Genomic DNA, 15070 nt, shown 5'->3' on the forward strand with positions numbered 1-15070 from the left:
CTACGGCAGGGGTCTCCAAACTTGGGACTCCGACTCCCAGAATTCCCCAGCCAGCATGTTGCCAAGATTGGAGACCCCTTGGTTACATGTGAGGATTTCCTTTGTTTTGATGGAACCAAGCCAGGCACTTCATCCTATCTTTATCAGGATTAGCCCCTCTAAATCAGGGGTCTTCAAACTTGGCCCTTTTATGACTTGTGGACTTCAACTCCCAGAATTCCTCAGCCAGGCACACGTGCCTGGCTGAGGAATTCTGGGAGTTGAAGTCCACAAGTCATAAAAGGGNGGACGTTCAACAAAATGCAGAAATTTTAAACTCAAAACCACAAGACAGGTAGTCCTTGACTTATACCCATTCATGTAGTTAGCATTCAAAGTTACAGCGGCACCGAAGAAAGTGACTTATGACCGTTTTCACACTTACGACTGTTGCAGCCTACCCGTGGTCACGTGATCAAAATTCAGGTGCTTGGCATTGGTTCATATTTATGATGGTCGCAGTCTCCTGGACACTTGGCCACTGACTCATATGTATGACGGTTGCAGCGTCCTGGGGCCTTGTGATCCCTTTTTGCGACCGTCTGACGAGCGAAGTCAATGGGGAAGCCAGATTCACTTAACAACTATATTACTAAGTTAACAATTGCAGTAATTCACTTAACAAGAAAGGTCGTAACATGGGGCAAAACTCACTTAACAATTGTCTTGCTTAGCAACCTGGGCCTCCATTGTGGTCATACAGGCGAGGACTGCCTGTATCAGGCCAATGCAAAGAACTGAAAAGGGAATTTTGTAAACTGGCATGCGCAAAAAGCTCCTTTCTCCAACGAAACAAATCCATTATCCCCCCAAAGCCTTCCCAGTAACTTAATAATAGTAACTTAATAATAATAATAATAACAACAAATAACAATAATACGAGTTGGAAGGGACCTCTGAGGTCTTCTAATCCAACCCTTTGCTCAAGCAGGAAACCCTATACCATTTCAGACAAATGGCTGTCCAGTCTCTCCTTAAAAACTTCCAGTGTTGGAGCATTCATCGCTTCTGGAGGCAGGCTGTTCCACTGGTTAATTGTTCTCACTGTCAGGAAGTTTCTCCTTAGTTCTAGGTTGCTTCTCTCCTCGGTTAGTTTCCATCCGTTGCTTCTTGTCCTGCCTTCAGGCGTTTTGGAGAATAGCTTGACTCCCTCTTCTTTGGGGCAACCCCTGAGATATTGGAAGACTGCTATCATGTCCCCCCTCTCCAACAATCACAGAGCAAAGTTGCCTATGTGTGTATGTGATCACCAGGAAATCTCCCAGCAACTGTCCTGTTTCCCAAAGGACTCGTTTCCAGGCAGTGTTTCATTTCCCGTAGCAGACTTTGCCCAAAGCTCAGATGCCATGTTCAGATGTTTTGCACAACCTTCATAAATAGACATGTCTTTCCCAGAAGAAACTGGATTACGTTTTCCATCATGGTGATTCTCTGACAGAGACACTGGCAGGACAGAAATTATCAATCACTAGGTCTGTAGTTCTTAGCCTTGATCACCCATCCAGGACAGATTGGCGGTCTGCTCTACATAAATATTTTTAATCGGTCTAGGAAAGGCAGTGGCCCTGCAGATTGGCGAGTTGCGGGGTGACAACTTCAAAAACAACGGGCGAGAATCCTCCCGTCGCTTTTCTCAGACTTTGCTTTCCCTGCAAGTCCTGTCAATTGTCATTTTACGACACGCTGGCTGAGGGATTCCCGAGTTGCTCTTCTCTGCACTCTTTCTAGAGTATCGACATCTTTTTTTTTTTTTACATCGTGGCGGCCAAATAACCAGAGTAACATTATCGAAAACCTAGAAATTTCTGTTGAGACTCAAGCAGGAACATTCCACCCGCTATGTTCTACCTTGATCATTTATAATCCAGCGCTGAATGTACACGTTCCCTGTAAGGATGTTCTATACCAGGGCTTTTCAACCAGTGGTACGGGTACCACCTGTGGTACATTGGCACCTGGCAGGTGGTACGTGACCATCCTAGAAAAGGGGTAGCAGGGGAGGGGAATGAGCTGAACCGGTGGCAGCACCGCACAAGCCTGAGTGAGAGATGGCTGGAGCTGCAGGGCTGTCAGGGCTCAGCAGAAGCGCCAGGATCAGTGCCGCTTTCCAGCTGATCGGCGCTTCTTCGGGGCTGTCAGGGCTCAGCGGAAGCGCCAGGATCAGCGCCAGGCTCCAGCTGGAGCTCGGCACTGATCCTGGCGCTTCTGCTGAGCCCAGAAGAAGCGCCGATCAGCTGGAATGTTGCAGCCTCTCCAGGGTCTTGTGATTTACATTCAGATGCTTGGCAACTGATTCATATTTATGACGGTCACAGTGTCCCAGGGTCATGCGACGTGACCAAAACCTGCTGCAACCACCCAGCAGACAGGGGGAATAAAGACCAAACACCCCCCCACCCCACCCCCACTGCCAATCCTCAACAGAAATGCTCACAACAATGGAAACCTCGGACAGGAGGAAGAGCGCCACCGGGTGGGCAGGCAGGTGTCTTGCTCGGCTGTGACTTGGGGGGCACTTTTTTTAGTGCCGTTGTAACTTCGAACAGTCACTAAGCGAACTGTTGTAAGTCAAGAACTACCTGTACTTTATCACTTTTTTCCTTTGTTTTTTGGTCATCATGTTTTTGACACCTTGCTAGGCGACTGGTGGTACTCGGATATTGCCATATCCTAAAAGTGGTACAATGGGTGAAAAGGTTGAAAAGCCCTGTTCTATGCGGGCGAGAAAAATTGAGCCATTATTGAGTATCAGCAGCTGAATTGCCCCCGATTGTTGAAAGCCAACTAAAACAAATACGCTGTTATTTTCTTACAGGAACGGAGTCTCTAGACATCCGGTGAACCGCAGCAAGTCAGAATGGGAGAGAACAATTGGAGGATGATCGACATCCTTTACACAATCCGTATTACAAAACAGGCATCTGAGGTCGTGTCAAGTCTTCTTACAACAACAAAGCCAGAACAGACGAATTTCCATGAAAGTTCCTAGAGCTGGTGAAATAAAAATCAGCCCTTAGGAAAATGCTGAGGTTTTTTTTTTTTTAAATACTGGTATTAATGCAATGCAAGGAAGGCACTTCACTGGACTAATTAATCGGAGATTTTTCCCTTTGGGAAAAGACAAGGCAGGGTGAGGTGCAGGTCGTCCTCCGCTTACGACCGCAACTGAGCCCAAAATGCATCCTGCTAAGTGAGGCACTTGTTAAATACGTTTTGCCCCATTTTACGACCCTTTTCTTGCCGCCGTTGTTAAGCGAATCATTGCAGTTGGTAAGTTAGTAACACGGTTGTTAAGTGAATCTGGCTTCCCCCCCGTTGATTTTGCTTGTCAGAAGGTCGCAAAAGGGGATTACGTGACCCCCTGGGATGCTGTGACCGTCATAAACGCGAGTCACTTGCCAAGCGTCTGAATTTTAATCACGTGACCCTGGGGATGCTGCAACGGTCGTATGTGTGAAAAATGGTCATTAAGTCCCTTTTTTCAGGGCCGTTGTAACTTTGAACAGTCACTAAATGAACTGTTGTAAGACGAGGACTACCGATATCCCCTGTTTTGACCGTACTTAGAGACAGACTGTGGCATGCTGCAGAACCATGCTGTGGTAAATTCATGAGTATTGAACTGCAGGGGACCTGAGCTTTCTAGCCTGGTGTCTTAACCACTAGACCAAGCTGCCTCTCTTAGGCAATCCTTATGAGAAAGGATCACAATTCATACCACTAGGCCAGGGATAGGCAACCTTGGCTCTTTTATGACTCGTGGACTTCAACTCCCAGAATTCCTGAGCCAGCATGGGAGGAACTATGGCCCCTTCATGACTCGTGGACTTCAACTCCCAGAATTCCTGAGCCAGCCATGCTGAGGGGAAAGGGAGAAGTTTCCAAGCTGAGCCATGCTGGCTCAGGAATTCTGGGAGTTGAAGTCCACGAGTCATAAAGCGGCCTCGGCCTAGGACAGGGGTAGGCAATCTTGGATCTTTTATGACGTGTGGACTTCAACTCCCAGAATTCCTGAGCCAGCCATGCTGAGGGGAAAGGGAGAGGTTTCCAAGCTGAGCCAGGCTGGCTCAGGAATTCTGGGAGTTGAAGTCCACCAGTCTTAAAGTTGCCAAGGCTGAGGACCCCTGATATAGGGCAGGGGGGGGGGAACCTTGGCTCTTTTATGACTCGTGGACTTCAACTCCCAGAATTCCTGAGCCAGCCATGCTGAGGGGAAAGGGAGAGGTTTCCAAGCTGAGCCATGCTGGCTCAGGAATTCTGGGAGTTGAAGTCCACCAGTCACAAAAGAGCCAAGGTTGCCTACCCCTGCGCTAGGCCAAAACCTGGGCTTTGCCCACTGTCTGATAGATGTCGCACAGTATTTTTTCCCCTCAAAAATTTAAAATACCCCCTGGTGCTCCTACACGTTTGCCGAGAACTGCAGCCGTAAGAAATCATTATCACCGTGGCTCTGCGTATAATTCAAGTGTACGTTTAATGTATTGCTATACCGCTTGCCTGAGAAATGTTTCTTGGAAGTTTACAATAAAATTATAAAATGATGATTTGTGCTCTATCAAATAAGAATTGGACAGAATGTGAGGTTTCTTCAAATAAAAATAATAAAGATGCATCGGCGTTCCAAGAAAGGGAGAAACAAAAGGAAGAATAAGCGCCATTCCTGCAGGAGAGGCCTAGATAAAGAGAAGGTCTTCGGAACACAACTGAAGGAAGGAAGAGCAGACACCTCACAAAGCATTGCAGTGTGCAGGAGGCCTGTCTACAAAAAAAAAAAGGGGGGGGGAAACAACCACAACTCAAGAGGTCAGTCTTAACACATGAAGCAGCAACTCCCTGATGAACTTAACGATCAATCAATTCTGTAATGGGAAGGCAGTCTGCCCAGGATCCTGGACTAACAGTGTCTCAACTACTACAGAAAACCAGACAGATGGATGGGGAGGGAGGGTGGACGGGCAGGCAGGGATAATGGATGGATGGATGGATGGATGGATGGATGGATGGATGGATGGATGGATGGATAGATAGATAGATAAGATAGATAGATAGATAGATAGATAGATAGATAGATAGATAGATAGATAGATAGATAGATAGATAGATAGATAGATAGATAGATAGATAGATAGATAGATAGATAGATAGATAGATAGATATAGATAGATATAGATAGATAGATAGATAGATAGATAGATAGATAGATAGATAGATAGATAGATAGATAGATAGATAGATAGATAGATAGATAGATAGATAGATAGATAGACAGACAGACAGACAGACAGATAGACAGACAGATGATAGACAGAGGCAGGCAGGCAGGCAGGCAGAGATGGATGGATGGATGGATGGATGGATGGATGGATGGATGGATGGATGGATGGATGGATAGATAGATAGATAGATAGATAGATAGATAGATAGATAGATGATAGATAGATGATAGATAGACAGACAGACAGACAGACAGATGATAGACAGAGGCAGGCAGGCAGGCAGGCAGAGATAGATGGATGGATGGATGGATAGATAGATGATAGATAGATGATAGATAGATGTAAGTAGGTAGGTAGGTAGACAGAGAGATGATAGCTAGCTTGGTAGACAATATATAGTCTGATTGCCTCTAAATCTCATAAATCTATTATAACTCTTAACCATCAATATCCTGCTCTTCTACTAAATTATCTCACGAGCAGCCTGTTGCGTGCATAAACATCACCCTAAAATTATATACTGTAGATTTCAACAGAAACTGATTTCTAAAAGCATCTTTATAGGAACTTCAACTAGTAAGTACGAAAAGGCTCAAAGCAGGTCTCATAAAAGAACACGATCCAAAGGGGAGAGAGGGCTGGATGGAAGGAAGCCCAGCCGTTTGAACATGCAGTCAGTTTCACCAAGTGGGTAAAGCCCTAGAATAAAACATCGCATTCGACTTCTTTCGAGGCCTTCAAAAAAAAAAAAAATTGCAGAAGGTCACTCCGAAACTAAAATGTATTTGCCTAGTTCGCAGCTCAGCACAAATGCAGACAGAATGGCGAATTCCTGAGTCGGTGTGTTGTGCAAAATCTACATCGCTGCAGCGAGGCACACGACATCATCCGCGTAACACCTGCCATTTACACAAAGTAGGTAGTCACCACAGTAATCCGTTTGGTACAAAACCTATTGCATTAAAGCCTGGGAAATCGAGGTTTCCCTGTTTTAAGTGTCTGTTCATTAACTGGGCACCGCGCATCACCCAATCCAGGATTGGCTTTATGTTCCCTTCTTACGGTGAACCGCTTCAAAGATAAGTATTTTATTAGATTTTTATCCCGCATTGATTACCTTATAAGGTAACTCAAGGTGATGGGTGTACCTAATACTCCTTCCTCCTCCCATTTTCCCCCACAATAGCTCTGTGGTTTGAGAGAAAGTGACTGGCCCCAGGTCTGTCTCCCAGGGCTAAGGGGAGGACTGGTGACTGGCCCAAAGTCACCCAGCCGGCTTTTATGCCTATGGCAGGGCAAGAAGTTCACCATCTCCCATTTTCTAACCTGAGGCCTTAACCCAGTGGTGGCGAACCTATGGCACGCGTGCCAGAGGCGGCACTCAGAGACCTGTCTGTGGGCACGCGTGCCATGCCCCGGAGATGGCAACCGTCCCTCTTCAACCAGCCGCCCGCTAACTCGCTGAGGACCCATTTGGCCGGATGCATCCCAGCACAGTTGGTTTCCCTTTCCCCCCCCCCGGAGCCCCAGAGTGCGCTGCTGATGGACACTGCCAGCCCCCATGCGCTCGCTGGCCTCTGTGTGCAGGGGCTGATGGTGTCAGGTAGCAGCCGCCCCGGCCTTGCCTTGCCCTGCAACTATGGCACCCCCGCCCTGCCTCGCCTTGCCTCACCCCGCAGGACGAGCCTCCTGCCCACCGTCCCACCTGCCAGAGACCCCCTGGATCTCCCCCAACCCTGCCCGGCCCCCACAGGCGTCCCTCCCCACAAGCAACATCGAGGTGATCACGCCCATCTTGGCCACACCCACCCAGTCTGCCATGACCAGCACAGCCACGCCCACCCAGTGGGCCACGCCCACCTGGCACCCGGCGATAAATAAGTGGGTTTTGGGTTGCAGTTTGGGCACGCGGTCTCTAAAAGGTTCGCCATCACTGCCTTAACCACTACACCAAACTGTCTCTCAAATATTAATTTGATAAAAAATTAAATAAACTAAACCGAACTAGAACTGACGTTACTGACATTAAGGCCACCAAGAACAAAAACAGCCAAAGAGGGCAGGGGAAAAAGTCTAATAGCCACTAGGTCAGTGTTTCTCAACCTTGACAATTTTAAGGCATGTGGACTTCAACTCCCAGAATTCCACAGCCAGCATTGCTGGCTGTGGAATTCTGGGAGTTGAAGTCCACATGCCTTAAAATTGTCAAGGTTGAGAAACACTGCAGGTCCTAATATCCACTAGGATGTTCTGAAAAAGCCAACTTTTAATGCCTCTACTAAGATACTAGCAGCATAAAAACTACAGGTAGACTTTGGCTTAGGACAGTTCATTTAGTAATAATAATAATAATAAAGTTGGAAGGGACCTCGGAGGTCATCTAGTCCAACCTCCTGCTCAGGCAGGAAACCCTATACCATTTCAGACAAATGGCTGTCCAGTCTCTTCTTTAAAAACTTCCAGTGTTGGAACATTCACCGCTTCTGGAGGCAGGTTGTGACCATTCAGTTACAATGGCACTGAAAAAATGGGACTTATGGCTTTTCACACTTATGACCATCGAAGTAGCCCCAGTCATACGATCGATATTCATATGCTTGGCCACCGACTCATAGTTATGACGGTTGCAGTGATCCAGGAGTCATGTGATCACCTTCCTATGAGCAAAGTCAATGAGGAAGCCAGATTCACTTTACAACCGGGTTACTAACAACAACTGCAGTGGCGCAAAAGGTCGCATAGCGGGGCAAAAAATTCACTTAACAAATGTTTCACGTAGCAAACCGAACTTTTGGGCTCAACTGTGGCCGTAAGTCAAGGACTTACCAGTAATCTTGGACAAGTCAGTTCCAACAGAGAAGACTCAACTCCTTGGGCTTTACCTAAGGCAGGAGAGACTGGAGCAAACCTACCTTACTAAATCTGTTTGAAGATTAGAAATTTAGATTGACTGAAAACGCACGCCTGCGTAGTAAACCCTCAAGTTCACCAGACTTCAGTTTTTGCAGTAGGATACAACAGATCAATCATTCAAACTTCATCTGTCTTTCATGGATGAATAGCCATTAAATCAAAGACCTGTCCATTAAATAGAGGCTTTATTGCAAACGATGCCATTAATGTCAATTACATAATTGTGTAATTGATGCAAACGGATGTAAGAGAAATAAATTTGGATTTAATGGACAAGCCCTCCAAATGGCCCATTAAATTGAGGTTTTGCTGCATAAGCTTAATACGGCTGGAAAGCGATTGGTTGAAATGGGAGTTTATGAAATCAATACAGATAAAACACCTCTCCCCCCCCCCTCCCATTTTCACATGTAAAGGGAAAGCACATTTTACTTTATTAGAAGATGCATTATAAAGGCATATTATTTGTGGCAGGTCTCTTACAAGAAAAATTTTATTACAGTAAAATACGTAATGTTCACTACAAATTTCAAAAGCGTACATCTGGACTGCAGTAATTCAGAGGTCAAAGCAAATTTGCAAGCAATGAGCCTAAACAAAATTCCCCTTTTAAATTTTTCTTTTTACTCCTTAAAATATAAATTCATCAATAAAAACAAACTTCCTCTCAACATTATTTTTCAACATACGTTGCTCTGGTAACAGGCAAGACCTTAATGAATACTCTGTATTTCAAGTACAATTAGGATGGAATCTTGCTGCGACTTCTAGAAATTGGCTGCAATTTCCAAGTTCATTTACTTAAGCTTCCTACAGTAAACAGCGTGCAGGCAGTCCTTAACTTACAGCTGTTCGTTTAGTGACCGTTCAAAGTGGGGGGAAAAGTGACTTCAAACGATTTTTCACACTTTGCAGCATCCCCACGGCCACCAGGGCTGTGGAGTCGGTAGATAAATGTTCCGACTCCGACTCCTCAGTTTTTTGTACTTCCGACTCCGACTCCCCGACTCCGACTCCGACTCCTCTGTATTAATATGCGAATGTATTTTATACATTCCATGCACATGAAAAGCATGCTTCTTCACGGTCACTTAACGTGTTCGTTTTGCGGTTACGTGAGGCACTGCATGCATTGGTCTTTATTCTTACAGTAGAGAAGTCATTAATTATAACTTTTTGTGAATTGGGACATTTAAACTTGCTTTTTTTTTAAATTCCAATCTAAATTTAGTAGGAGTCGGAGTCGGTGCATTGTTTGCCGACTCCGACTCCGACTCCAGGTACCCAAAATTTCCTCCGACTCCGACTCCTCGACTCCGACTCCACAGCCCTGACGGCCACATTATCAAAAATGGAGACGCTTGGCAACCGATTCATATTTACGACGCTTACAGTGTGCCGGGGTCATGCGACCACTCCACTTGTTAATGGGGGAGCCAGATCCACTTAACAACTGTGGCCAGAAAAGTGGCAAAACGGGGCAAAACTCACTTAACAAATGTCTCACTCGGCGACAAAAAAACGTTGGGCTCAATTATGGCCGAGGACTACCTGTAGCGTTATACAGGGAGCAAACCCCACACTCGCTAGCACCAATGGCGTTACCTAGCTGGGTGATAAAATGTCTGCCAGCCACTAGCCCAGCTCAGAGAGCGCCAGGAACTCCGGAGCTCCATATATTCTCTTCTATCGGAACCAGACGGATTTGCACATTTCGTTTCACAACAACAGGCAGAGCACAAGAGCCATGACGAAACACAGCAGCGATCACATTCTTAACTTTGTGCAACCCATATTCCAAATTTATGAAACCGTCTTGACAGCTGGGAGAACGTGCACCGAGATAACCTCGGAGTCAGTTTAAAAAGCTCGATCGGCATCGGGTTTTCTATCTAGATCCTTTTTTTTTTTTTTAAATTATTATTTGCTTGAGAAACAATGGGATCCTTTCAGCCCCAAGAGTCATTCTTTTTTCCAGGCCTTCCTAAAGGAGGAAGAGGAGGAGGAGGAGGAAACGACTTCCTAAATCCACTTCCCCCTTCCACGTCTCAAACCTGACACAACTTTCAACGGCTCCTTTGATCTTTCACAACATTCCCCCCCCCCAGTGGACATTTGCTTCGAAATTTCTATCTTCCAAACCAAAACAGGCAGGAAGAAAGGGGTGACTCTCTCCACATCCATAGGATGCACTTAGGCTGATCCTTAAAAGGAACTGCACCGCTATCGGAACGGATGTCGCCCATCAACGTCCATACAGCCGAGGGGATGTAAAAATAATACATCTGAAGACGAGGGAGCTGCAACCAGTGGTTTGGCTAAATATGGGTAAGCGCAGGCCGTTAAGATCTACGGCGAAAATAGGGGCCGCGAGTCTCCTAAAAAAAGAGATAAAAGGTAAGGAAAAACGCGGCCCGGAGAGGGCAATGAGAGAGAAAAGGCCGCGATCCCGTTCAAAGCTAGGGGCAAGACCTGGAAAGAGTCTCTCACACACGCAGCCTGGCAGTGTGAGGAAAGATGAAAAGCCCTGGGAAGAATTACATCACCAGTCCGGAGAAAGATAAAAAAAAAAAAAGACTTTGCTGTTCATTTGCCCACCTTGATGGGGGCTGCGTCCCCGGTGAGCAAAATGGGGAGAGGAAGAAGGGAGGAGAAAAAAGGAAGAGAGGAAGAAGGGAAGGCAGGGAGGGAGGGAGGGACAAAAAGGGGAGGGGACGGGAGGGAGGGAAGGAGGAGGAAAGAAGGTGAAAGGAAGGAAGGGAAAAAAAGAGGAGCAAAGGAAGGTGGAGATGAAAGGAGGAAAGAAGGGAGTGGGAGGGAGGGAAAGGGAAGGAAGAAGAGGAAAGAAGGGAGGGAGGAGGAGGTGAAAGAAAGGAAGGAAAAAGAAAAGGGGAGGGAAGGAAGGACGGTGGAGATGAAAGGAGGAAAGAGGGGAGAGGGAGGGAAGGAAGAGGAAAGAAGGGAGGAAAGAGGCGAAAGAAAGGAAGAAAAGAGAAAAGGGGAGGGAGGAGCAAAGGAAGGTGGAGATGAAAGGAGGAAAGAAGGGAGTGGGAGGGAGGGAAAGGGAAGGAAGAAGAGGAAAGAAGGGAGGGAGGAGGAGGTGAAAGAAAGGAAGGAAAAAGAAAAGGGGAGGGAGGAGGGAAGGAAGGTGGAGATGAAAGGAGGAAAGAAGGGAATGGGAGGGAGGGAAGGAAGAAGAGGAAAGAAGGGAGGGAGGAGGAGGTGAAAGGAAGGAAGGGAAAAAGGGGAGGGAGGAGGGAAGGAAGATGGAGATGAGGGAAGGAAAGAAGGGAGTGGGAGGGAGGGAGGGAAGGAAGAAGAGGAAAGAAGGGAGGGAGGAGAAGGTGAAAGAAAGGAAGGAAAAAGAAAAGGAGAGGGAAGGAAGGACGGTGGAGATGAAAGGAGGAAAGAGGGGAGTGGAAGGGAGGGAAAGGGAAGGAAGAAGAGGAAAGAAGGGAGGGAGAAGGTGAAAGGAAAGAAAGGAAGGAAAAAGAAAAGGGGAGGGAGGAGGGAAGGACGGTGGAGATGAAAGGAGGAAAGAAGGGAGGGAGGGAAGGAAGGAAGGAAAGGGGAGGGAGGGAAGGACAAAAAGGGAAAGAGGGAAAGGGGAGGGGGGCTTCCGCGGGGAAAGGGGCGCCCGGGGGCCCTTCCAGGCAGCCCACCTCCCGCCCGGGGAGGCTCCATCCCGGCACACCCCCTGCCAGCCGCCGCCGCTCGATTGTTCGCCCGCCAAGCAGGAAAGGGAAGAGCGGGCGGCCCTCGCCCCCCCTCCCCCCCACCCCTTGACCCTCCCCCTCCCTCCCTCCCCCTCCCGGGGGGGCCGCCAGCATCCCTGCGCAGGAGCCCNCCCTCTCTCTCCCCCCCCTTCCCGGCGTACCATGAAGTCGGCGGCGAAGTTGTCCTCCCCGTGGCGCTCGGCGGCCTCCTTCATGGCCCGCACGCGCTGGATGAAGCGCCTCAGGATCTCCTCCTGCTCCATCCTCCGCCGCCGCCGCAGCAGCAACGCCGCCGGCGACCCAGCCTGAGGAGCCGCCCGGCTTGCCTGCCGCTCCCGCCGCCGCCCCAACTTCCGGCCCCTCCTCAGCGAGCCTCTTGCCCCCCCCCCGCCGGGAGGGCCCCCCGACTTCCTCCGCGCCGCGGCCGCTCCCTCCCTCCCTCTCTCTATCTCTATCTCTCTCTCTCTCGCCGCCGCCAACGCCGAAAGACGGAACGGCGCGATCCTCCCTCCCTGCTAGCCTGCCTTGCCCGCGCGCAAGCGCAAGTCCCCTCCGCCGGGCCCCGCCCCTCGCCGTGTGGCTCAGGCCGCGCCGCGCCGCCATTGGCGAGCGGCGGGCGCCGGTGCCCGCGGATTGGCTCGGCCGCTAGTCCCGCCTTCTCTCCGTACCGCGGGAGAGGCTTCCTTTTTGCCCACCCCTACTTTATTCCCTGGGAATGGGCTCATCCCACGGTTTCGGATCTGGGGCTCTGGGATGTACCATTGTGGTTCGGGAGGAGGAGGGGGTCAGCCTTGAAAGCATAGGGAAGCCCGGCCCGGGGTTCAGACGGGAATGGCTTCATCTCCCGAGGCTGGGATTGAGGCTGGGTGGGGGGGAGGAGTGGGGGCTGGGTGGCTGAGCTCACCTGGGACCCCTTTTGCCATCTTGCATGCAGCCCAGTCCTGAAGGTGCTGTGCCAACCCGGGTCTAGAGCGTTGTGTGAATGCCACCAAAGATGCGTTTTTCAGTAAGCCTCGCAGAGGGGTGGGTGGGGGTGGGCTAGCCTTTAATGCAATGCACAGGAGGTCTTGATTTCTTTATGCGCTTCCTGGGTTCGTGTCCCACCTTTTGCACAGGACTAAAGTTGGGATATAGAGATAGTCCTCGACTTACAACGGTTCGTTTAGTGACCGTTCAAAGTGACAGCAGCCCTGAAAAAAGCGACGAGTATTTTTCACACTTAACGACCGTTGCAGCAGCTTCCCAAGGTCACATGATCAAAACCCAGACGCTTGGCAACTGACTCGTATTTATGACGGTCGCAGTGTCCTGGGGTCACGTGATCCTCTTTTGCGACCTTCTGACAAGCAAAGTCCATGGGGAAGCCAGATTCACTTAACAACCAGGTTACTCATTTAACAGCTGCAATGATTCACTTAACAATTGTGGCAGGAAAGGTCGTAAAAGGGGGCAAAACTCACTTAAACAAGTGTCCCACTTAACAGAAATATTGGGCTCAATTGTGGTCGTAAAAGGAGGATCGCCTGTACAGCAGGTAATCCTCGACTTAACGACCACAATTGAGCCCAAAGTTGTTGAGTGAACTTGTCAGATTACAAAAGGTCCAGCAGTCCCTCTTCTACAGCTTTCTTCCCAACAGCCCTGCTAGGTAGGCTTGGCTAAGAGAGAATCCCTTGCCCAGATCCTTCAGTGAGTTCCATAGCAAAGGGTGAACTGGAACCTACTGAATAAATAATAAATAAGCCCTCGTAATCAATACACAAACTGACTCCTGATTCACATCACAATGTAGGAAGGGCTTCATAAGCTAAATTGCCGTGCACACAAAGGGTGGGGGAACACAACAGGGACATGTGTGCCCCCTGTGAAGCTACTGCAGACCTTTCTCATAACACGCAAGGCTGCCTGTGACTACATCAATAGGGCTTCTCTGGCTACCGTGTTGTTTAATTAGCAAGTCACACAAATAAGGGCCACTTTAGCACTTTGGGTTTTAAGTTTATCCCTCCATAAGTGCCACACCAGAAGTGGAAACGGGAACATTGGGTTTAGTTAGGTGCAGTTTCCCCTTTATGGAGTCCTTGGTGCTGTCTGAGCTTGGTGGTTTTCTTGCAGACGTTTCGTGACCCAACGTGGTAACATCATCAGTGCTAGAACGAAGTGGGGTTTGCAAGGAGGAGGGGGGAAGAAGAAGAGGAAGAGAGAATGACGAGAGCTTTGGGACCCTTGGTGTTCTCTGAGTTGGTGGTTTTCTTGCAGACATTTCATGACCCAACTAGGTAACATCATCAGTTCTAGAAGGCAGTGGAGTTTGCAGAGAGGAGGAGGAGGAGGAGGAGGAGGAGGAGTAGAAGAACTGAGGAGTCCTTGGTACTCTCTGAGCTTGGTGGTTTTCTTGCAAACGTTTCATGACCCAACTAAGTAACGTCATCAGTGCTACAAAATAGTGCGATTTGCTCTTTGCTTATATATAATACAACCCCTCTCCCTTCAACCACTGATGATGTTACCTAGTTGGGTAATGAAACGTCTGGGAAAAAACCCCCAAACTCAGAGAGCACCAAGGACTTATTAACCATGTTTTTATAGATTAGTAACCGGGTAGCCTCATGCAACAAACTTGCATGCATGTCATGATTTTCAAGCCACAACGACTGGACTTCTGTAGCATCATACATACTAAAACATTTTTGAATTCCATATTATTTCGGGCCAAATATGAATCCAGCTAGCGGTTATCCAGAAGGTTTTTCTCTGAAAGTGCAACAGCTGACAATTTCTGCTGGAGACACGGAAGGAAGTTTAGGCTGACTTCCCAAGAAGCCGGGTGACGTGATTTTCATGATGCAGATGCAAAATTATTTAAAGTAAACAGGAAATGGAATCAGGATGTAAGGTGGACAGCTTCCCTGTCCAGAAATTGTAATTAAAAATAAGTCCATGGCCTTAGTATTCTGCTGTATATGGGGAATAAGAAGATGTAATAAAGTCTTTTTGTCCTTAAATCTAAGATAAGGAATAATTCAGAAGGTTTATTTGTTGAGGTACATTAATTTCACTTAGAACAGTGTCATAAAATTAAATTTTAGGCTGGCGTAGCTGGATTGGACTTATATCAACCCAGGCCAATAGAAAACAGTGGAAAATTCAGTATATCGGCTTATGCTAAATTACTAGAGCCAGTTT

The sequence above is a fragment of the Protobothrops mucrosquamatus genome, unplaced genomic scaffold, assembly GCF_001527695.2.
Source record: "Protobothrops mucrosquamatus isolate PMUCROS unplaced genomic scaffold, P.Mucros_1.0 scaffold2750, whole genome shotgun sequence".
Classification (NCBI taxonomy): Eukaryota; Metazoa; Chordata; class Lepidosauria; order Squamata; family Viperidae; genus Protobothrops; species Protobothrops mucrosquamatus.